This window comes from Neovison vison, chromosome 4 (genome assembly GCF_020171115.1).
Source record: "Neovison vison isolate M4711 chromosome 4, ASM_NN_V1, whole genome shotgun sequence".
Lineage (NCBI taxonomy): Eukaryota > Metazoa > Chordata > Mammalia > Carnivora > Mustelidae > Neogale > Neogale vison.
This window is the reverse complement of record NC_058094.1, coordinates 86,527,725-86,547,449: the sequence shown is the minus strand read 5'-3', so window position 1 is coordinate 86,547,449 and position 19,725 is coordinate 86,527,725. Positions and strand designations below refer to the sequence as shown.

Sequence of the window (19,725 nt, the reverse complement as noted above, 5' to 3'; positions counted from 1 at the left end):
TGCTGGTGTATAGAGATGCAACAGATTTCTGTACATTGCTTTTGTATCCTGTGACTTTACTGAATTCGTTTATCAGTTCTAGCAGTGTTTTGGTGGCCTTGCTTTCAGGTTTTCTATATAGAGTATCATGTCATCCGCAAATAGTGAAAGTTTTACTTATTCCTTACCTATACCTTCCTTAACTACTTTATCTGATTGTCTTTTATTTCTTTTTTAGTCTGATTGCTGTGGCTGGAACTTCCAGTACTATGTTAAATAACAGTGGTGAGAGTGGACATTCTTGCCTTGTTCCTGACCTTAGGGGAAAAGCTCAGTTTTTCCCTATTAAGGATGATGTTAGCTGTTGGATACAATCTTGTATTTAATTTAATTTAATTTTTCTTTTTTAAAGAGGTGGGGAAAGGGAAAGGGAGAATCCAATGCAGGGCAGGATGCCATGACCCTGAGATCATGACCCTGATCCAAATTCAAGAGTCAGATGCTTAACTGACTGAGCCACCCAGGCTCCCCTAATTCACTTATTTTAAAATTATTTCATGTTTTTTAAAAAATATTTTAAAAAATATTTATTTACTTTAGAGAGAGAGAATGAACAGGGAGGAGGGGCAGAGAGAGAGAGAAGCAGACTCCCCACCAAGCAGGGGCCTGATGCAGGGCCTGATCTCAGGACCTGGAGATCATGACCTGAGCCAAAGCCAAAGATCATGACCTCTTGAGCCAGGCAGGTGCCCCTAATGTTTTAAATATATGACATAGTTACCTGAATGTATGGCAGTTGTCCTTTAAGTTTTCGTACTGCTAAACATTTTTCTCCAGAATTTTCATTTTCACCTGCTTTTGTTACCTTTACTTATCTCTGGCTATATAGCGAATCACTGCCTTTTTTTTTTTTTTTTTTTAAGACTTTATTTATTTATTTGACATAGAGAGGGAGGGAGAAAGTAAGCACAAGCAGGGGGAGGGGCAGGCAAGGGAGAAGCGGGCTCCCCCCTGAGCAAGGAGCGCCATGTGGGACTCAATCCCAGGTCCCTGGGATCATGGCCTGAGCTGAAGGCAGCCCCTTAACTGATTGAGATGCCCAGGTGTGCCCCTAGTCACTGCAGAACTCAATGGCTTTGGGGTGCCTGGGTGACTCAGTGGGTTAAAGCCTCTGCCTTCAGCTCAGGTCATGATCCCAGGGTCCTGGGATCAAGCTCCACATGGGACTCTCTGCTCAGCAGGGAACCTGCTTCCTCCTCTCTCTGCCTGCCTCTCTGCCTACTTGTGATCTTTGTCTGTCAAATAAATAAATCTTTATAAAACAAAAAAAACCTCAATGGCTTCAAACTGATTCATTCATTGTCATGATTTCTCATTAATTTGGTGGTTCTGCTGGTCTCACGTGATGATGGACTGGGCCTCTTGCCCAGGTACCTTAATTCAGTTAGGATTGGCCATTCTCTGGCCTTTGTGACTTCTTTACATCCTGGTAGTGTCTTACTTGGTGGTTGACTACCAAGAGAGCTAAAAAGAAGAAGAGAAGCCATCAGGCCTTTGAGAATGCTGTTCCCACAACTGCACCAACATCTATACCATATATCAAAATAAGTGGCTAAGTCATCCCAGATTCAAGCGGAGAGGAAATAGCCTCCATCCCTTTTTGGGGAGTGGGGGTTGTGTCCCGAGAGAGAGGAATTGTTCATAGCTAGCTTTGGAGGCAGTCTACAGACTACTCTTTATGTTTTGTTCTGAGGGCAAATTTCATATAGAATATTAAGTCAAAGCATATGAATAAAAATTACTGTATTTTGTCAAGTTACCTCTTAAGCAAGGTGGAATTGATTTCTAGTGGTGTGTAATTATGTATAAATATACTTTTCCCATAGTTACACCAGCATCGTGTTTAGCACATTTTAAATTTTATTTTTTGATGGATGTCTTTAGTTTGCCTTTTTTAAAAAACTTTTTTGTTTGGTTTATTTTCTTGTTTTATCATTTGTATTTCACATCTGTGAAATATGTGTTACCCATTTATTTTATATATATATATACATATGTATGTATATAGAGTTATAAATGTGTGTGGCCATTTACTTTTTGTTCAAGGAACTGGTTATTGATATTAGGAGGCTTTAAAATTTAAAGGTATTGAAATCAAGTTGGAAATTTTATACCTTATATTTAGTACTTCTTTTTTTTTTTCTCTTTTTAACTTGGGATAGAATCATGTCTGATATTCTGAAACAGTGCTCTAGATGAAATAAAGGAAGGTTAAATGGGGAGGAAAATTAGACTATACCTCTCAGTGGGGCGAATAGCAAAGAATTTCTGGCTACCTTTAATGTTTACAGTGATTCTCAACTATTTTGATTGCAAAGTTAATAGATAAACATGAATTTTTAGTAAGCAAAATGATATAAATTGCATAACACTGAAACCGCATTTGATCTTTGATTTAAAGGTGTCTCAGGAATCATACAGGTAGGTTGTTTTGTTTTAAAATTAGTCTCTGATAGCTTGGTTTCATGGAGTTTAAGAATCCCAAATTTTGGGCGCCTGGGTGGCTCAGGTCGTTGAGCGTCTGCCTTCTGCTCAGGTCATGATCCCCAGGTCCTGGGATCAAGCCCCATGTTCAGCTCCCCGCTCAGCAGGGAGTCTGTTTCTCCTTCTCCCTTTTCTTCTCCCCCTGCTTGTGCTTTGTCTCTGTATCTCTCTCAAATGAGTAAACAAAAAAAAATCTCTTAAAAAAAAAGGAATCCCAAATTTGGAAATAATGTGGGTCAGCAAGGATTCTGAACCAGAGAATGGAGATGAGGGCAGAGAAAAGGCAAGAAGATTTCTTCTTCATGTTGCCTCTTCTTTCTCCCCTGTTTGGTGAATTCTTCCTGTAGTAAGCTTTTACGTGTTGCTCACTGAGATTTGTTGGGATGGACAAAAAGTTGTACATCACTGATGTAGTTTAGTTCCACATTTCACACCAAAATAATGCAAAGTGTAAAAGAAAGCACTATTTGCTCAGAGTCGTTTGGCTAGATCCTGGTAGAGCAAAATGTTAATGAAAATTTTGTGGTGTTCTTTCTTAAAGAACTTCTCATAATCTGATTTCTGTGTCTTGCTGTTAAACTGTAAGCTACAAGAGATCTGGGACTGTGGCTGTTAGTGCTAGATCCCATTGGCCTCACATAGTTCCTAGCTTGTAGTCGATTTTTGATTTTGGTTAATTGGAAGTAAATAAAATTACAGAATTATAATAAAATGAACCCAGTTTTCCTAGTTGAGGCACTTCACATTTCTTGGTCTTTCATCATCAGTGTTGCTGTTTTCCTCCTCTTTTTATCTATGGTGTTCATGCTTATTGCCCAGCCTTGCACTTGCCTGCACCTCTTGCTGCAGGTAAAGTCTGAGTTTGCAAGTGTACTTGTCCTTTATGTGTTGAACCCTGCCTTCCAGGTCATATCTGGCTCTTTGCTCATTCATTCTCAACTACTGTCCCCAAACATTGCCTACCATTCTCTCTTTCTACTTTATTATTTTTCATTTTTTTGTGTGTGATGTTCCTCCTTTTAAAAAGAAAAATTTTAGGGGCGCCTGGGTGGCTCAGTGGGTTAAGCCGCTGCCTTCGGCTCAGGTCATGATCTCAGGGTCCTGGGATCGAGTCCCGCATCGGGCTCTCTGCTCGGCAGGGAGCCTGCTTCCCTTCCTCTCTCTCTCTGCCTGCCTCTCTGCCTACTTGTAATCTTTCTCTGTCAAATAAATAAATAAATAATCTTTAAAAAAAAAGAAAAATTTTAAACAGCAGAAAAATGTGTGAATACACATATATCCACTCACAGCTCTCTCAAATTCTAGTAAATTATTCTTGCTTCAGATTGATCAAAGAATTAAAATTTGTCAGTACCCTTCCCAAAAAAATTTGTCAGTACCTAGACCTCTTCTTTGTCTAGAGATTACTGCTGTCCTAATTTTGGAGTGTATTGCACAAATGTCTTTATACTTATACTTTTGCTACCATATATATGTACTCAGGAACAGTATAAAAATCCATTTATATATGGCTTTTGAGGGGTTTCTTTTTAATTGTGGCAAAATGTATACAATGTAACAATTATCATCTTAACCATACAGTTGAGTAAGGTTAAGTATATTCATGTTTACAGCAATCTCCAGAACTTTTCAACTGGCAAAACTGGAACTACTCATTAAATAGTGTGCTTAAAATTAAAAAATTTTGGCATGGATTGATACTTGGAGCTCTAATTTTTTTATTCTAATTGCAACAGTCTTGTGTTGTTGATTGTATCTTCTTAGTCTTAGGTTGTTTCTGAGTTTTGTTCTGTTTTTTTTTTTTTAAACAATTTTATTTATTTATTTGACAGAGAAATCACAAGTAGGCAGAGAGGTAAGCAGGGGGAGAGGGGGAAGCAGGCTCCCTGCTGAGCAGAGAGCCCAATGTGGGGCTCAATCCCGGGATGCTGGGATCATGACCTGAGCTGAAGGCAGAGGCTTAACCCACTGAGCCACCCAGGCACCCCTGTTTCTAAGTTTTTACTGTTAGGGGTATTGCTTAGTGAGCATTCTTACTCCTGTCTTTCTCTGAGCACTCACATGAGTTTTTTCAGTCCTATGCTTTGATCTTTCTAAATATTACCAGTTTGGTCACCAAAATAGTTGTACTAGTTTATTCTCATGTCAACAGTATATGAGCTCTTCTCTGTATCTTCCTCAAATCTAGTACTGTTCTGTGGAGTTTCTATTTTTAATTGTCTTTTCCTTGTCTCTGAATTTTAGATGCTAACATTTTACCGGTTACTTGAATGTCTTTCAGTCTGTGGCTCATCTTTTGTCTTTCTCTGACATTTTTTTCTTTTTCTTTTTTTTTTTTTTGGTCATGTTTATCAGTCCTTTGGTTTAGCTTTCTTTGTTTTGTTTTAAGAAATCCTTTCTTAGTTGCCTGGGTGGCTCAGTGAGTTAAACCTCCACCTTTGGCTCAGGTCATGATCTCGAGGTCCTGGGATGGAGGCCGTAGTGGGCTCTCTGCTCCTCCCCCCCACCCCCCCCCCCGCCTGCCTCTCTGCCTACTTGTGACATCGCTGTCAAATAAATAAATAAATAAAATCTTTAAAAAAAAAAAAAAAAAAGAAATCCTTTCTTATATCTCAAGGTCATAAAGATACCTTATGTTTTCTTAAAGTTAATATTTTGCTCTTCATAGTTAGCATTTATTTGCTTAGAATTGATTTTTATGTATCTGTGAGATAGGGTTTAATTTTTCCATATAGATAAAATATCCTAACGCCATTAACTGAAAAGTACATTGTTTTCTAGTTTTTTCTTTTGGATTAATTTCAGATTTACAGATATGTTACAGAAACAGTACAAACAGTTCCCATGTACCTTCACCCAGATTCATCAAATGTTAATATTTTAATGTTTTTATGTGCTCTCTTTCCCCTTCTCTTCCTACAGACACAATTTTTTTCCTGAACTGTTTGAAAATAAGTGACAGACATAGACCTCTTCACTCATAAATACGTTGCTTTGTGTTTACAACCAGGCATCCTCTTACATTACAACAATGTAATTTTCAAGATCAGGGAATGAGCATTGATATAGAACTTCTAAGATATAGGCCTATTCATGTTCTGCCAAATTTCCCACTAATGTGTTTTATTTATTTATTTTACATTTTTTACTTAAACTCAATTTAGTTAACATATACTGTATTATTAGTTTTAGGGGTAGAATTAAAAATTCATCAGTTGCATGAAACATCCAGTCCTCATTACTTCAAGTGCCCTCCTTAATGCCCATCACTTGGTAACCCCTTTCCTCCACTCTTTCCACTCTGGCAAACCTCAGTTTGTTCCCTATAGTTAAGCATCTCTTATGGTTTGCTTGACTATTTTTGTTTTATTTTTCCTTCCCTTCCTTGATATTCCTGTTTTGTTTCTTAAATACCATACATGAAATCATGTAATTAATTGTCTTTCTCTGACTGATTCCACTTAGCATCATACCCTCTGGTTCCTTCTAGTCATTATAAATTGCACAATTCCATTCTTTTTGATGGCTATTATCCCATTGTATATGTATATACACACCACATTTTCTTTATGCATTCATCTGTTAATGGATATCTGGGCCCTTTCCGTAGTTTGGCTTTTGTGGGCATTCCTGCTATACACAGTAGGGTGCATGTGCCCCTTTGAATCACTGTGTTTGTATCCTTTAGATAGATGAATGCCTAGTAATTAAACTGTTGGGTCTTAAGGATGTTCCATTTTTAAATTTTTGAGGAGCCTCCATGCATCAGCTCGCATTCCCACCAACAGTATAAGAGGGTTCCACTTTCTTTGCATCCTTGCCAACATTTGTTGTTTCATGAGTTGTTCATTTTAGCCATTCTGACAGGTGTGAGGTGACAGTTCATTGTGGTTTTGGTTTGTATTTCCCTAATGATGAGTGATGTTGAACATCTTTTCATGTTGGCCATTTGTGTGTCTTCTTTGGAAATGTCTGGTGTCTTCTGTCCATGTCTTGATTGGATTATTTGTTCTTTGGGTGCTGAGTTTGATAAGTTTTTTATAGATTTTGGATACTAGCCCTTTGTCTGATGGCATTTGCAAATACCTTCTTCCATTCCATAGGATGCCTTTTAGTTTTGTCAACTGCTCCCTTTGCTGTGCAAAAGTTTTTTATCTTCATCAAGTGTCGATAGTTCATTTTTGCTTTTGTTTCTTTTGCCTTTGAAGTCGTGTCTAGCAATACGTTGCTGTGGCCAAGGTCACAGAGGTTTCTGCCTGTTGTTCTCTTCTAGGACTTGGGTGGATGCCTGTCTCACATTTAGGTTTTTTATCGTATTTGAGTTTATTTTTGTGTATGGTTTAAGAAAGTGGTCAAGGGGCACCTGGGTGGCTCAGTGGGTTAAAGCCTCTGCTTTTGACTTGGGTCATGATCCCAGGGTCCTGGGATTGAGCCCCGCATCAGGCTCTCTGCTTGGCAGGGAGCCTGCCTCCCCCTCTCTGTGCCTGCCTCTCTGCCTACTTGTGATTTCTGTCTGTGAAATAAAAAATAAAATCTTTAAAAATTAAAAAAAAAAAAAAGAAAGAAAGTGGTCAAATCTCATTCTTCTGCATGTGTCTGTCCAGTTTTCCCAACACCATTTGTTAAAGAGACTTTTCTTTTTCCATTGGATAGTCATTCCTGCTTTGTTGAAGGGTAGTTGACGATAGAATTAAGGTATCTATTTCTGGGTTCTTTATTCTGTTCCATTGAGCAGTGTGTTTGTGTTTTTTTGTGTGTGAGTTCCATACTGTTGATGATTACAGTTTTGTAATACAGTTTGAAGTCTGTGAATTGTTTTACCTTCATCTTTGATTTTCAGCAGTTCTTTGTCTATTTGATGACTTTTCTGGTTCCGTACACGTTTTAGGATTGATTATGTTCCAGTCTGTGAAAAATGCTGATGGTATTTTGTTAGAGATTTCATTGAATATGTAGATTGCTTTGGGTAGAATAGACTTTTTAACGTTGTTTGTTCTTTCAGTCCATGAGCACAAATGTTTTTGGATTTCTTTGTGTCTTCCTCAGTTTCTTTCGTAAGTGTTGTGTAGTTCTTAGGGTACCTCTTTGGTTAGGTTTATTCCTAGGTATCTGTTCCTTCTTAGTGCAGTTGTAAACAGGATTGATTTGTTGATTTCTCTTTCTGCTGTTCTTTGCTAGTGCATAGAAATGCAACTGACTTCTTATGTTGATTTTATATCCTGTGACTTTGATGAACTCCTGTTTCAGTCTAGCAATTTCTTGGTGGAGTTTTTTGGGTTTTTTATGTAGAGTATCTATGAAGAGTGAAAGTTTGACTTCCTTTTTGCTGATTTGGATGCCTTTTATTTCTTTTGTTGACTGATTGCTGAGGCTAGGACTTCTAGTACTGTTTTGAACAACAGTGATGAGAGTTGATGTTCTGTGTCATATTCCTGACCTTAGGGGGAAAACTCTCAGTTTTTCCCTGTTGAGTATGATAGTCTCTGCGGATCTTTTGTATGGCCTTTGTGATGTTTAGGTATGTTCCCTCTATTCGTACATTATGGAGTGGTTTTTTTTTTTTTGTATCAAGAAAGGATGCTGTAGGGACACCTGGGTGGCTCAGTTGGTTAAGTGGTTGCCTTCGGCTCAGATCATGATGCCAGGTTCCTCGGATCCAGTCCCACATCAGGCTCCTTGCTCAGCAGGATGCCTGCTTTGCCCTCTGCCTGCCCCTCCCCCTGCTTGTGCCATCTCTCTATCTGCAAATAGATAAATAAAATCTTAAAAAAAAAAGACGCTATATTTTGTCAAAAACTTTTTCTGCATCCATTGAGAGGATTATATGGTTCTTATCTTTTCTCTTAAAATGTAGTGTATCACATTGATTTGCAGATGTTGAACCACCCCTGCGGCCCAGGAATAAATCCCGCTCCTGGTGGTGGTGGTGAATAATCCTTCTGGTATACTGTTGGATCCTATTTACTAGTATCTTTTTTTTTTTTTTTAAGTGATTCTTCTTCTTCTTCTTTTTTTTTTTTAATTTTTAAAGATTTTATTTATTTATTTACAGAGATCACAAGTAGGCAGAGGGAGAGAGAGGAGGAAGCAGGTACCCTGCTGAGCAGAGTACCCATCGGGGCTCAATTCTAGGACCCTAAGATCATGACCTGAGCCAAAGGCAGAGGGTTTGTGTTTTTGTTTTTGTTTTTTTTTAAAGATTTTATTTATTTATTTGAGAGAGAGACAGTGAGAGAGAGCATGAGCGAGGAGAAGGTCAGAGGAGGAAGCAGGCTCCCTTCCTAGCAGAGAGCCCGATGTGGGACTCGATCCCAGGACCCTGAGATCATGACCTAAGCTGAAGGCAGAGGCTTAACCCACTGAGCCACCCAGGCAGCCCAAAAGGCAGAGGTTTAACACGCTGAGCCACCCAGGCGCCCCCTATTCACTAGTATCTTGGTGAGAATTTTTACATCCATGTTTATCAGGGTATTGGTCTGTAATTCTCCTTTTTAGGGGGGTCTTTGTCTGGTTTTAGGATCAAGGTAGTGATTACTTCATACAATGAGTTTGTAAGTTTTCCTCACATTTCAATTTATTTGGACAGTTTTGGAAGAATAGGTATTAGGTCTTCTTTAAATGCTTGGTAGAATTCCCTGGGAAGCGATCTGGACTGGACTCTGGTTTGTTGGGAGATTTTGGATTATTGCTTCAATTTCTTTGCTGGTTATGTGTCTGTTCAGGTTTTCTCTTCCTTCCTGTTTCAGTTTTGTTAGTTTATATATTTCTAGGGATGTATCCATTTCTTCCATATTACCTAATTTGTTGGCATATAGTTGCTCATGATGTTTTTACAATTTTATTTCTTTGGTGTTGGTTGTGATCTTTCTTTCATTTATGATTTTACTGATTTGGGTCCTTTTTCTTTATTTTTGTTTATTTTTTTAAAATTTTATTATTAATATATAATACATTATTTGTTTCAGGGGTACTTTCTCATTTTGGTAGGTCTGGCTGGGGTTTATCAATCTTGTTAATTTTTTCAAATTAATACCTTCTGGTTTTATTGATTTGCTTTACTGTTTTTTGTTTTTTGTTTTTTTAAATTTCTATATCATTGATTTCTGTTCTAATCTTCTCTTGCTGGATTTCGGCTTTATTTGATGTTTTTTTCTGAGCATGTATCTGTTTTGGGGCCACCTCCGCCGTTAGTTTCAGATTACCTTTGTCACATTCACATTCTTTGGTTGATGAGGAAATCTTAGTATCTAGGAAAAACTATTTCCTCTGTTTCTTTTTCTTTAAAAATTTTCTCCAGAGTCTTGCCTTTCAGATTTGCTAGAAGAATGTTAGAACTGTTTTGTCAGGTTCAAAGGGCAAGGCTGTTGGAATTTCAGCTTAAATTGGAAGACTCTGTAGAGTAATTTGAGAACTTAATCTTTGGAATAAGTTTGTCATGTAGCACATTGCTTTTTTTTTTTTCCCCCAGATTTTTGATGTTTTTTTGTTTATGTTTTATAGTTTTTTTCTGCTGACATCTTACGTATTTTCACCCACTGTTCATCTTTATGGTGAATCTGGAGAGTTCTTCCTTTAGGAGACTTTCCTTGTCCCCCTTTTGGGGTAAGTTGTCCTTTCTAAATGCTCCCAGACAGTTTTTCACATTGTATTATGCTGTCTCTCTTTCTCTCATAGACTATAAAGTTCTTGAAAGCAGGGTTTTAGTACTCCTAGTCTCAACTTCCTAGTCTACGTAGTAATTGAATCTAGTAGTACTCAAATGATTTTTGAATGTAGGTGTGAATTAATACAGTAGTGAATGGATGACAAAATAGAGGTCACCTCTTACTTTGCTGCCTTATGTGTGTCCCTCTGCGTTATGTTTTCGTGATGTTATTTGTTCCATTAAGGAAGATAATAATGTAAAAATCAAATATTTGTCTTAAATTACTGAAAAATTACGGAATATTAGCAGAAAAGTTTTATAAATCCTTTTACTAATATATGATTTTAAGCACCATAAACCAGAAATTCTTGGACTTCAATTTTAATGCTTTCTTTACAGTACTTTTTCACATGAAAAATTACAGAAATTCTTTTTTTTAATATATATTTTATTAATTTATTTGATTGAGAGAGAGAAATCACAAGCAGGCAGAGAGGCAAGCAGAGAGAGGGGGAAGCAGGCTCCCTGCTGAGCAGAGAGCCTGATGTGGGGCTCCATCCCAGGACCCTGAGATCATGACCTGAGCCGAAGGCAGAGGCTTAACCCACTGAGCCACCCAGGTGTCCCAAATTACAGAAATTCTTTACGGTATTTGTTTATATGACAAATTACAACAGTGAGTGATTTTTAGAAAATAACGTATTTTAAGTTGAATACATTCTGTAATCTCCCTACTTTTTTATTTTATTAAAATTTTGTTTTACTTTTTTTGTGTGTGTTCCAAGATTCATTTTTTATGCACCACACCCAGTGTTCCATGCAATACATGTCCTCCTTAATACCCACCATCAGGCTCATGTAACCCGCCCATTCCCATCCTCTATAAAAGCCTCAGTTTGTTTCTCAGAGTCTACAGTCTCTCATGGTTCATCTCCTGCTCTGATTTCCCCCAACTCACTTCTCCTCTCCATCTCCCTATGTCCTCTGTGTTATTCCTTATGCTTCACAAGTAAGTGAAACTATATGACAATTGGCTCTCTGCTTGACTTATTTCACTCAGCATAATCTTCTCCAGTCATATCCATGTTGCTACAAAATTTGGGTAATCATCTTTTCTTATGGAGGCATAATATTCCATTGTATATATGGACCATATCTTCTTTATCCATTCGTCCGTTGAAGGGCATCTTGGTTCTTTCCATAGTTTGGCGACCGTGAACATTGCTGCTATAAAACATTGGGGTACAGATACCCTTCTTTTCACTACATCTGTATCTTTGGGGTAAATACCCAGTAGTGCAATGGCAGGGTCATAGGGAAGCTCTATTTTTAATTTCTTGAGGAATCTCCACACTGTTCTCCAAAGTGGCTGCACCAACTTGCATTCCCACCAACAGTGTAAGAGGGTTCCCTCCAACATGTGTTGGAGGGTTTCTCCACATCCCCTCCAACACTTGTTGTTTCCTGTCTTGCTAATTTTGGCCCTTCTAACTGGTGTAAGGTGGTATCTCAATGTGGTTTTGATTTGAATCTCCCTGATGGCTAATGATGATGAACATTTTTTCCTGTGTCTTTTAGTCATTTATATGTCTTCTTTGGAGAAGTGTCTGTTCATGTCTTCTGCCCATTTTTGGATGTGATTATCTGTATTGTGTGTTGAGTTTGAGGAGTACTTTATAGATCTTGGGTATCAGCCCTTTGTAGCGTCATTTGCGAATATCTTCTCCCATTCCGTGGGTTGCCTCTTTCTTTGTTGACTGCTTTCTTGACTGAGCACAAGTTTTTGATCTTGATGAAGTCCTAAAAGTTCTTTTTTGCTTTTGTTTCCTTTGCCTTTGGAGACATATCTTGGAAGGAGTTTCTGTGGCCGATGTCGAAGAGGTTACGGTCTATTTCTCCTCTAGCATTTTGATAGATTCCTGCATCACGTTGAGGTCTTCTATCCATTTCAAGTTTATCTTGGTGTATGGTGTAAGAGAATGGTTGAGTTTCTTCTACACACAGCTGTCCTCTTTTCCCAGCACCATTTATTGAAGGGACTGTTTTCCACTAGATATTTTATTCTTGCTTTGTTGAAGATTATTTGACCATAGAGTGGAAGGTACATATCTGGGCTCTCTACTTGGTTCCATTGTTCTGTGTGTCTGTTTTTGTGCCAGTACCATGCTGTCTTGGTGATCACAGCTTTGTAGTAAAGCTTGAAATCAGGCAATGTGGTGCCCATAGTTTTGTTTTTCTTTTTCAGCATTTCCTTAGCAATTTGTGGTCTCATCTGGTTCCATAAAAATTTTAGGATTGTTTGTTCCAGCTCTTTGCGTAATGCTGATAGAAATTATGATCAGGATGGCATTGAAAGTATAGATTGCTCTGCACAGTAAAGGCATTTTAACAATGTTTATTCTTTGATGCATGAGCATGGAATTCTTTTCCATCTTTTTGTGTCTTCTTCAGTTTCTTTCATGAGTATTCTATAGTTCCTAGAGTACACATCCTTTAAACTCTTTGGTTAAGTTTATTCCCAGGTAGATATAGTAAATGGAATCGATTCTCTCATTTCCCTTTCTTTATTTTCATTGTTAGTGTATAAGAAAGCAGCCAATTTCTGTATACTGATACTGTATCCTGCCACATTACTGAATTGCTCTATGAGTTCTAGTAGTTTGGGAGTGGAGTTTTTTGGATTTTTTATATAAAGTATGTCATCTGTGAAGAGAGAGAGTTTGACTTCTTTGCCAATTTGAATACCTTTTATTTCTTTTGTTTTCTGATTGCTGTTGCTAGGACTTCTAGTACTATGTTGAACAACAGTGGCGAGAGTAGGCATCCTTGTCATGTTCCTGATATCAGTGGGAAGGCTGTCAGTTTTTCGTCATTGAAAATGATAACTTCTGTGGGTTTTTCATAGATAGATTTTATGAAATTGAGGAATGTTCCCTCTGTCCTTATACTTTGAATTGTTTTAATCAGTAATGGTTGCTGTATTTTGTCACCTGCTTTTTCTGCATTGAGAGGACCATGTGGTTCTTTTATTGATTTGTTCTATCATGTTGATTGATTTGTGGATGTTGAACCACCCTTGCATCTCAGGGAAAACAACTACCTGGTCATGGTGGGTAATCTTTTTAATGTACTTTTGGATCCTGTTAGCTAGGATCTTGGTGAGAATCTTGGCATCCATATTCATCAAGGATATTGGTCTGAAATTCTCCTTTTTCATGTGGGGTCTTTGCCTGGTTTCGGGATCAGGGGAATGCTGGCTTCATAGAAAGAGTGTGGAAGTTTTCCTTCTCTATTTTTTGAAACAGCTTCAGGAGAGTAGGTATTATTTCCTTTTTGAATGTTAGGTAGAATTCTCCAGAGAATCCGTCAGGTCCTGACTCTTGTTTTTTTGGGAGGTTTTTGATCACTGCTTCAATCTCGTTAGTAGATATTGGTCTGTTCAGGTTGTCAGTTTCTTCCTGATTCAGTTTTGGAAGTTTATAGATTTCTGGGAATGCATCCATTTCATCTAGATTGCTTAACTTATTGGCATATAACTGTTGATAGTAATTTCTGATGATTTTTTCTATTTCCTTGGTGTTAATGGTGATTGCTCCCTTTTGATTCATAATTTTAGTAATTTGGGTCCTGTCTCTTTTCTTTTGGATTAGCTTGGCCAGTGGTTTATTGATCTCATTGATTCTTTCAAAGAATCTGCTTCTAGTTTTTTTGATATGTTCTGCTGTTTCTTTAGGTTCTATCTCATTGATCTCTGCTTTGATCTTGATTATTTCCCTTCTTGTGTGTGGGGTTGGCTTAATTTGTTTTTTGATTCTCAAGTTCTTTAGGGTTTAAAGAGAGCTGATGTATTTGGGATTTTTCAGTTTTTTTTGAGGGAAGCTTGGATGGCTATGAATTTCCCCCTTAGGACCACCTTTGCTGTATCCCATAGGTTTTGGATTTATGTGTCTTCATTCTCCTTGGCTTATATGAATTGTTTTAAGTTGTTCTTTGATTTCCTGGTTGATCCAAACATTCTTGAGCAGGGTGGTCTTTAGCTTCCAAGTGTTTGAATTCCTTCCAAACTTTTTCTTGTGATTCAGTTCTTGTGGTTCAGTTTCAAAGCATTGTATTCTGAGAATATGCAGGGAATAATCTCAGTCTTTCGGTATCTGTTGATTCCTGCTTTGTGACCCATTATGGTCTGTTCTGGGGAAAGTGAGCTCAAGAAGAATGAGTATTCTGTTTTTTTAGGGTGGAATGTTCTTTATATATCTGAGAGGTTCATCTGGTTCAATATGTCATAAGTGCTTTTGTTTCTTTATTGACTTTCTGCTTGGATGATATGTTACTGAGAGTGCTATGTTAAGATCCCCAACAATTAATGTGTTCATATCAATATGACTATTTTGTTTATAAGGTTTTATTTATTTATTTGACAGACAAAGATCACAAGTAGGCAGAGAAGCAGGCAGAGAGAGAGGAGGAAGCAGGGCTTCCTCCTGAGCAGAGGCTTTAAGCCACTGAGCCACCCAGGCACCCCATGTTATTTTGATTAACGGTTGGCTTATATAGTTGTCTGCTCCCGTATTGGGGGCATAAATATTTACAATTGTTAGATATTCTTGGTGGATAGACAATTTAGGAATGATGTAGTATCCTTCTGTATCTCTGACTACTGTCTTAAGCTTAAAATCTAATTTATCTGATATGAGAATTGCTATCGCAGCTTTCTTTTGAGGCCCATTGGCATGAAAGATGGTTCTCCATCCCTCCACTTTCAGTCTGGATATATCTTTAGGTTCCAAATGTGTCTGTTGTAGACAGCATATGGCCGGGTCCTGTCATTTTAACTTGTTTGCCACCCTATGCTGTTTTATGGGAGCATTTAGGCCGTTCATGTTGAGAGTAATTATTGAAATATAAGTTTTTATTGACATCATGTTGCCTGTGTAATCCTTGTTTCTATGATTGTCTCTGTAAATTTCTGTTTTATGGCACTTGGGATCTTTCTTCTTTTTATAGAACACCTCTTAACATTTCTTGTAGTGCCAGCTGTGTGGTCACATACCTTTTTAAATTTTGCGAGTCTTGGAAGCTCTTTATCTCTCCATCCATTTTGAATGTCAGCCTTGCTGGATAAGGTATTCTTGGCTGCATGTTCTTCTCACTTAGTGCCCTGAATGTCTTGCCAGCCCTTTCTGGCTTGTCAGATTTCTTTGGAAGATCTGACGTTATTCTGTTGGTCCTTCCTCTGTATGTAAGGAATCTCTTCCCCCTAGCTGTCCTTAAGACCTCCTGTCTGAAATTATGATACGTGAATTTCACAGTTAAGTGTCTGGATGTCTTTCTAGATCATTGATCTTGGCGGGGTATCCTTTCTGCTTCTAGGTCACGAAACTTGTTCCATTCCCCAGATTGGGGAAATTTTCATCCAGAATTTATTCAGCTGTATCTTCTACTCTTCTTTCTTTCTCCACTCCCTCAGGGATCCCAATAATTCTGATGTTGGAATGTTTCATGGCATCATTTATTTCCCTAATTCTGTTTTCATGGCTTCTAAGCTGTTTGTTTCAGGGCTCCTGATCTTTCTTTTCTATCACCTTGTCTTTTAGATCACTGATTCTGTCTTCTGCCTCAGTTAACCCAGCTGTTAGAGTATTTAGATTAGATTGGATCTCATTGATAGCATTTTAACTTCTGCCATATTGGCTCTCACTTCCACCCTTAGAGATTCTGTGTTGTCACTAATGGTCTTCTCCAACCTAGCCATTGCCTGGATAATTATTATCTTGAATTCCCTTTCCAACATACTGTTTATGTCCATATCCAATAGTTCTAATGGGGAGGGCACAGTCTCTGATTTTTTCCTCTGTTGGGTGTTCCTCCTACTCGTCATTTTGGTGAGAAGTTGTTGAGGGAATGTATAGCTGAATATATCAGCCACAATTGAGGCAAGGTACACCCTGGAAAGTTTTGGAGCAATCAGAAGTCCCCACCAGTAAAAAAGAGAGAGAGAGAGAGAAAAAAAAAACACAGCCAGAAAGAGCCCCCAAAGTAAGATGTATAAGGTACATAAAAAAGAACAAACAAGACCGACAAAGTAAAGGACAAAAAAAAAAAAAAAGAAAATCCCAACCAAAATGAACTCCAAGAATAAGATTAATATAACCCAGAACAGAGTCAAATACACAGAAACACTGACAGAGGAATAAAGTGGGAGTGTGGTTATAAATCTCGATGTGGGCGAGGAAGGTTATTTTGTTTTTCCTGGGTGTTTCTTGTTATCCTTGTTAAAGGACTCAACTTTCCAGAGATAAAGGGAGATTGAAACTGGTTTATATATATGGGTAGCGTCAAATAGGAAAAAGGATTATTTTGAAGCTTATATCTATATGTATATTAAAAAAAAGACAGAAATACAGTTATATGTATGAAAAAAGTTCAAGTTAGGGGCACATGGATTGCTCAGTGGGTTAAGGCTCTGCCTTCAGCTCAGATCATGGTCTCAGGGTCCTGGGATTGAGCTCCGTATTGGGCTCTCTGCTCGGTGGGGATCCTGCTTCCCCCCACTCCTCTGCCTGCCTCTCTGCCTGCCTTGGATGTTTGTTTGTCAAGTAAATAAATAAAATCTTAAAAAAAAAGTTCAAGTTAAAAAGCTGTTATGGAAATAATGTATTAAACCTCTAGTTGTAATGTTAAGTAGGTTAAAAAAATTAAAAAAACAAGAATCGTGAGAACGAGTTAAAAAAAAGTTTTATATATGAAATATACAGGTTTGGGGGCAATACTGGGAGCTTAATATATTGTTTTCTCCCTCATGTTGGGGTTTTACAGTTTTATGGGGACCCTGTGGTGGTTGTCCTCTTGTTCTTTTGGCTTGTCTTCTGGGGTGGGGGCGCTCCCATGTTGTTTTCCATCATCTTGCTTGGGTTGAGTCTCAACGGGCTGAGCTCTGTGAAACTGGATTTTCAGGCTTTTGTTTTCTGGGGGTTTTTGTTCTTTGGTGGGTTTTTTGTGTCTTTTCAGAGGGTCAGAGCAAAGAATCTGTCTGCTCCCAGACCTCTGCCTCAGAGAGAAGCCTCAGACTGTTGCCCTCTCGGTGGTCCAGAACACACAGACTCCCTTTGCAATCTCCACTAAAAACCACAACCTCCCACAGGCGTTATGCACCCCCAGCCACCATTCCGGTGGTCACCCAAGGCCCCTGCTTGTCTCTGTACCCCTGTGCCACTAAAACTGCAAGTGATATTGGTCCGTGGGTGCCTTTGCTGGAATTACTGTCTGGAGTCAAGGCTCGTGCTGGGTGTGCTCAGACTCCACTGCCTCAGAGGTTGCAGAAGGCTGTGGGCAGAAGAACCCCAACTAGAGTTTGTGCTGTGTTCTCTCAGGCGCAGGTGGATGTATGCCCAGCCCCTGTGGTGGTGCAAGCAGCTGAAAGTTGCGGGCTCAGGGACCATGGACTGGGGGGCCCTGCTGAACTCTCTCTGGCATGGGTGGTCTCTTGTGGTGACGGTCCTGGGACCGTGGGTTAGGCCTGTGCCTATGACCGCCTGATTCCACCAGTTGCCCTTAAGGTCTTTTGCTCTTTTTGAGTGCTTTTAACTAGACTCCCAAGTTAATCCTGGTCCCCAATTACAGGGCACTTTCGTATTGGTGTATTACTTTCCAGGGGGTCTCTTCTGGTGGGTCCCTCTCCACTGATGTCTTTTGCCTCGTAGAGAGCCAGAAGTGTATAATCTTACATCTCGGGCTGATTTCATGGGTGTTCACAGTGTTCTGGTGGATACTTAGCTTACTTTAGGGGACCAGTTGAAATAGGGTCTTCTACTTCTCTGCCATCTTGCCCCTCAGATCTATAATCTCCCTACTTTTTTTTTTTTTTTTAAGATTTTATATATTTAACAGAGATCACAAGTAGGCAGAGAGGCAGGCAGAGAGAGAGGGGGGAAGCAGGCTCCCCGCTGAGCAGAGAGCCCGAAGTGGGGCTTGATCCCAGGACCCTGAGATCATGACCTGAGCCGAAGGCAGAGGCTTAACTCGCTGAGCCACCCAGGCACCCCTATAATCTCCCTACTTTTAAAAAATTTTTTGAATTTTGGGATGCCTGGATGGCTCAGTTGGTGGAGCATGTTATTCTTGATATTGGGATGATGAGTTCAAGCCCCACATTGGGCATAGAGCTTACTTAAAAAAGTAAAAATGAATAACATTTTCTGGATTTTGAAATACAGTATATAGTGATACAGTGTTGTAACCGTGTTGGGAAATTTGAATATTAGTTTTGACTCAGTTGTTAGTTTACCATGGTCTTAAATAAGTTATTTAATGTTTTGGTCTTTGTAAATGTGGATATAGCTGTCCATTATATTATAGCCCAAAAGATTTCTTTTACATACAAATAAATGGCTGTATGAGAAAGTGATTTGAAAAATATAAAATGCTATGTTTTTTTTCTTGGATAGGACTGTTTTGAGTATACCCAGTGTGTGACATATAGAAAGATTCCTTTTAAGGGAATTCAGAATTGTATGTATTTTGTCAGAGTTTCTTCCACAGTTGATCAAGATGTGTCTCATCCCCATAAGATTTGCAGGGACTTTGGACAAGTTAGTAGTGGCTAGGGAAAAGAGTTCCATCTGGGACTCGTGGGTTCCATGAGGTCTCATTGGAGAATTAATGGCTAAGAGATTCAACCCTGATTCAGTCACTCTCCATGTAATTAGATCGAATTTTATGAGATTACTCTTTCTGTTGGTGAAAAAGATGCCTAAATAGCGGCACTTTCATTTTCTAAGATTCCACTTAATAATTTAAGCTTTAATTTTCTTATCTAGTGAAATGGTGATATTATATCAGTTTACAAGGTGAGATTTAGTGAAGTAATTCCTCCTGTAAAGTTTTTAGCAAATGTTTGTCTCATAGGAGGTGCTCAGTAAGTATGTTATTTTTAATCAGATCAGCTTGTTGGGGTTTGAGGAGAACTCAGAACTCCCACAATGGGGCAGGACCAGAGAACTAACGGCACAGGTGGGGACTCCTCATGAATTCTATCTTAACAGTGTATCTGCTCAGGCTTGTTGCAACCCACATGTCAGAACTCTGAAGGGGGACAGGTAAACAACCTGGTTGCTTCCCACAGCACACATGCCCCAGCTACTCTCTTCCTTAAGGTAGTGTGATAGGGGAGGGACACCCATGCCCCAGATACTCTCTTCCTTAACCTCTGGGTACTCTGGGTAGTGGGGTCAGGGGAGGGGACCCATTGCCAACTTGAGTGTTCTTGAAGATCAGCTAAAGGATGGTTGAAAAGCACATAACCCAGAAAAGATTTATTCCATTCCTACAGGTGTTCTCCTTTAATTTTTGAGTAGGTGGTCATTACTCTGGTCCAGTCTCCCAACCCCTGCCCCTCAAGCAGGCATTTTAAAATGGCATTTGATAATGTCTGTCACAGAAAGATGTTCATAAATAGGGGGAAAAGGAAGTTACAGAACTATGAGTCATGTTCTCATTTTGGCAAAAAACATGGAAACCATATTTTGTATATGGAGAATAATCTGAAGAGAAGTATATTA

General features: G+C 38.8%; 1 protein-coding gene across 1 annotated transcript in view; it reads left to right on the top strand.

Annotated features, from left to right (window-relative positions):
- Nucleotides 1-19,725, top strand: part of UBE2V2 (ubiquitin conjugating enzyme E2 V2) — a 60,081-nt gene that overhangs the window by 19,391 nt on the left and 20,965 nt on the right. The gene's annotated exons all lie outside the window — the stretch shown is intronic.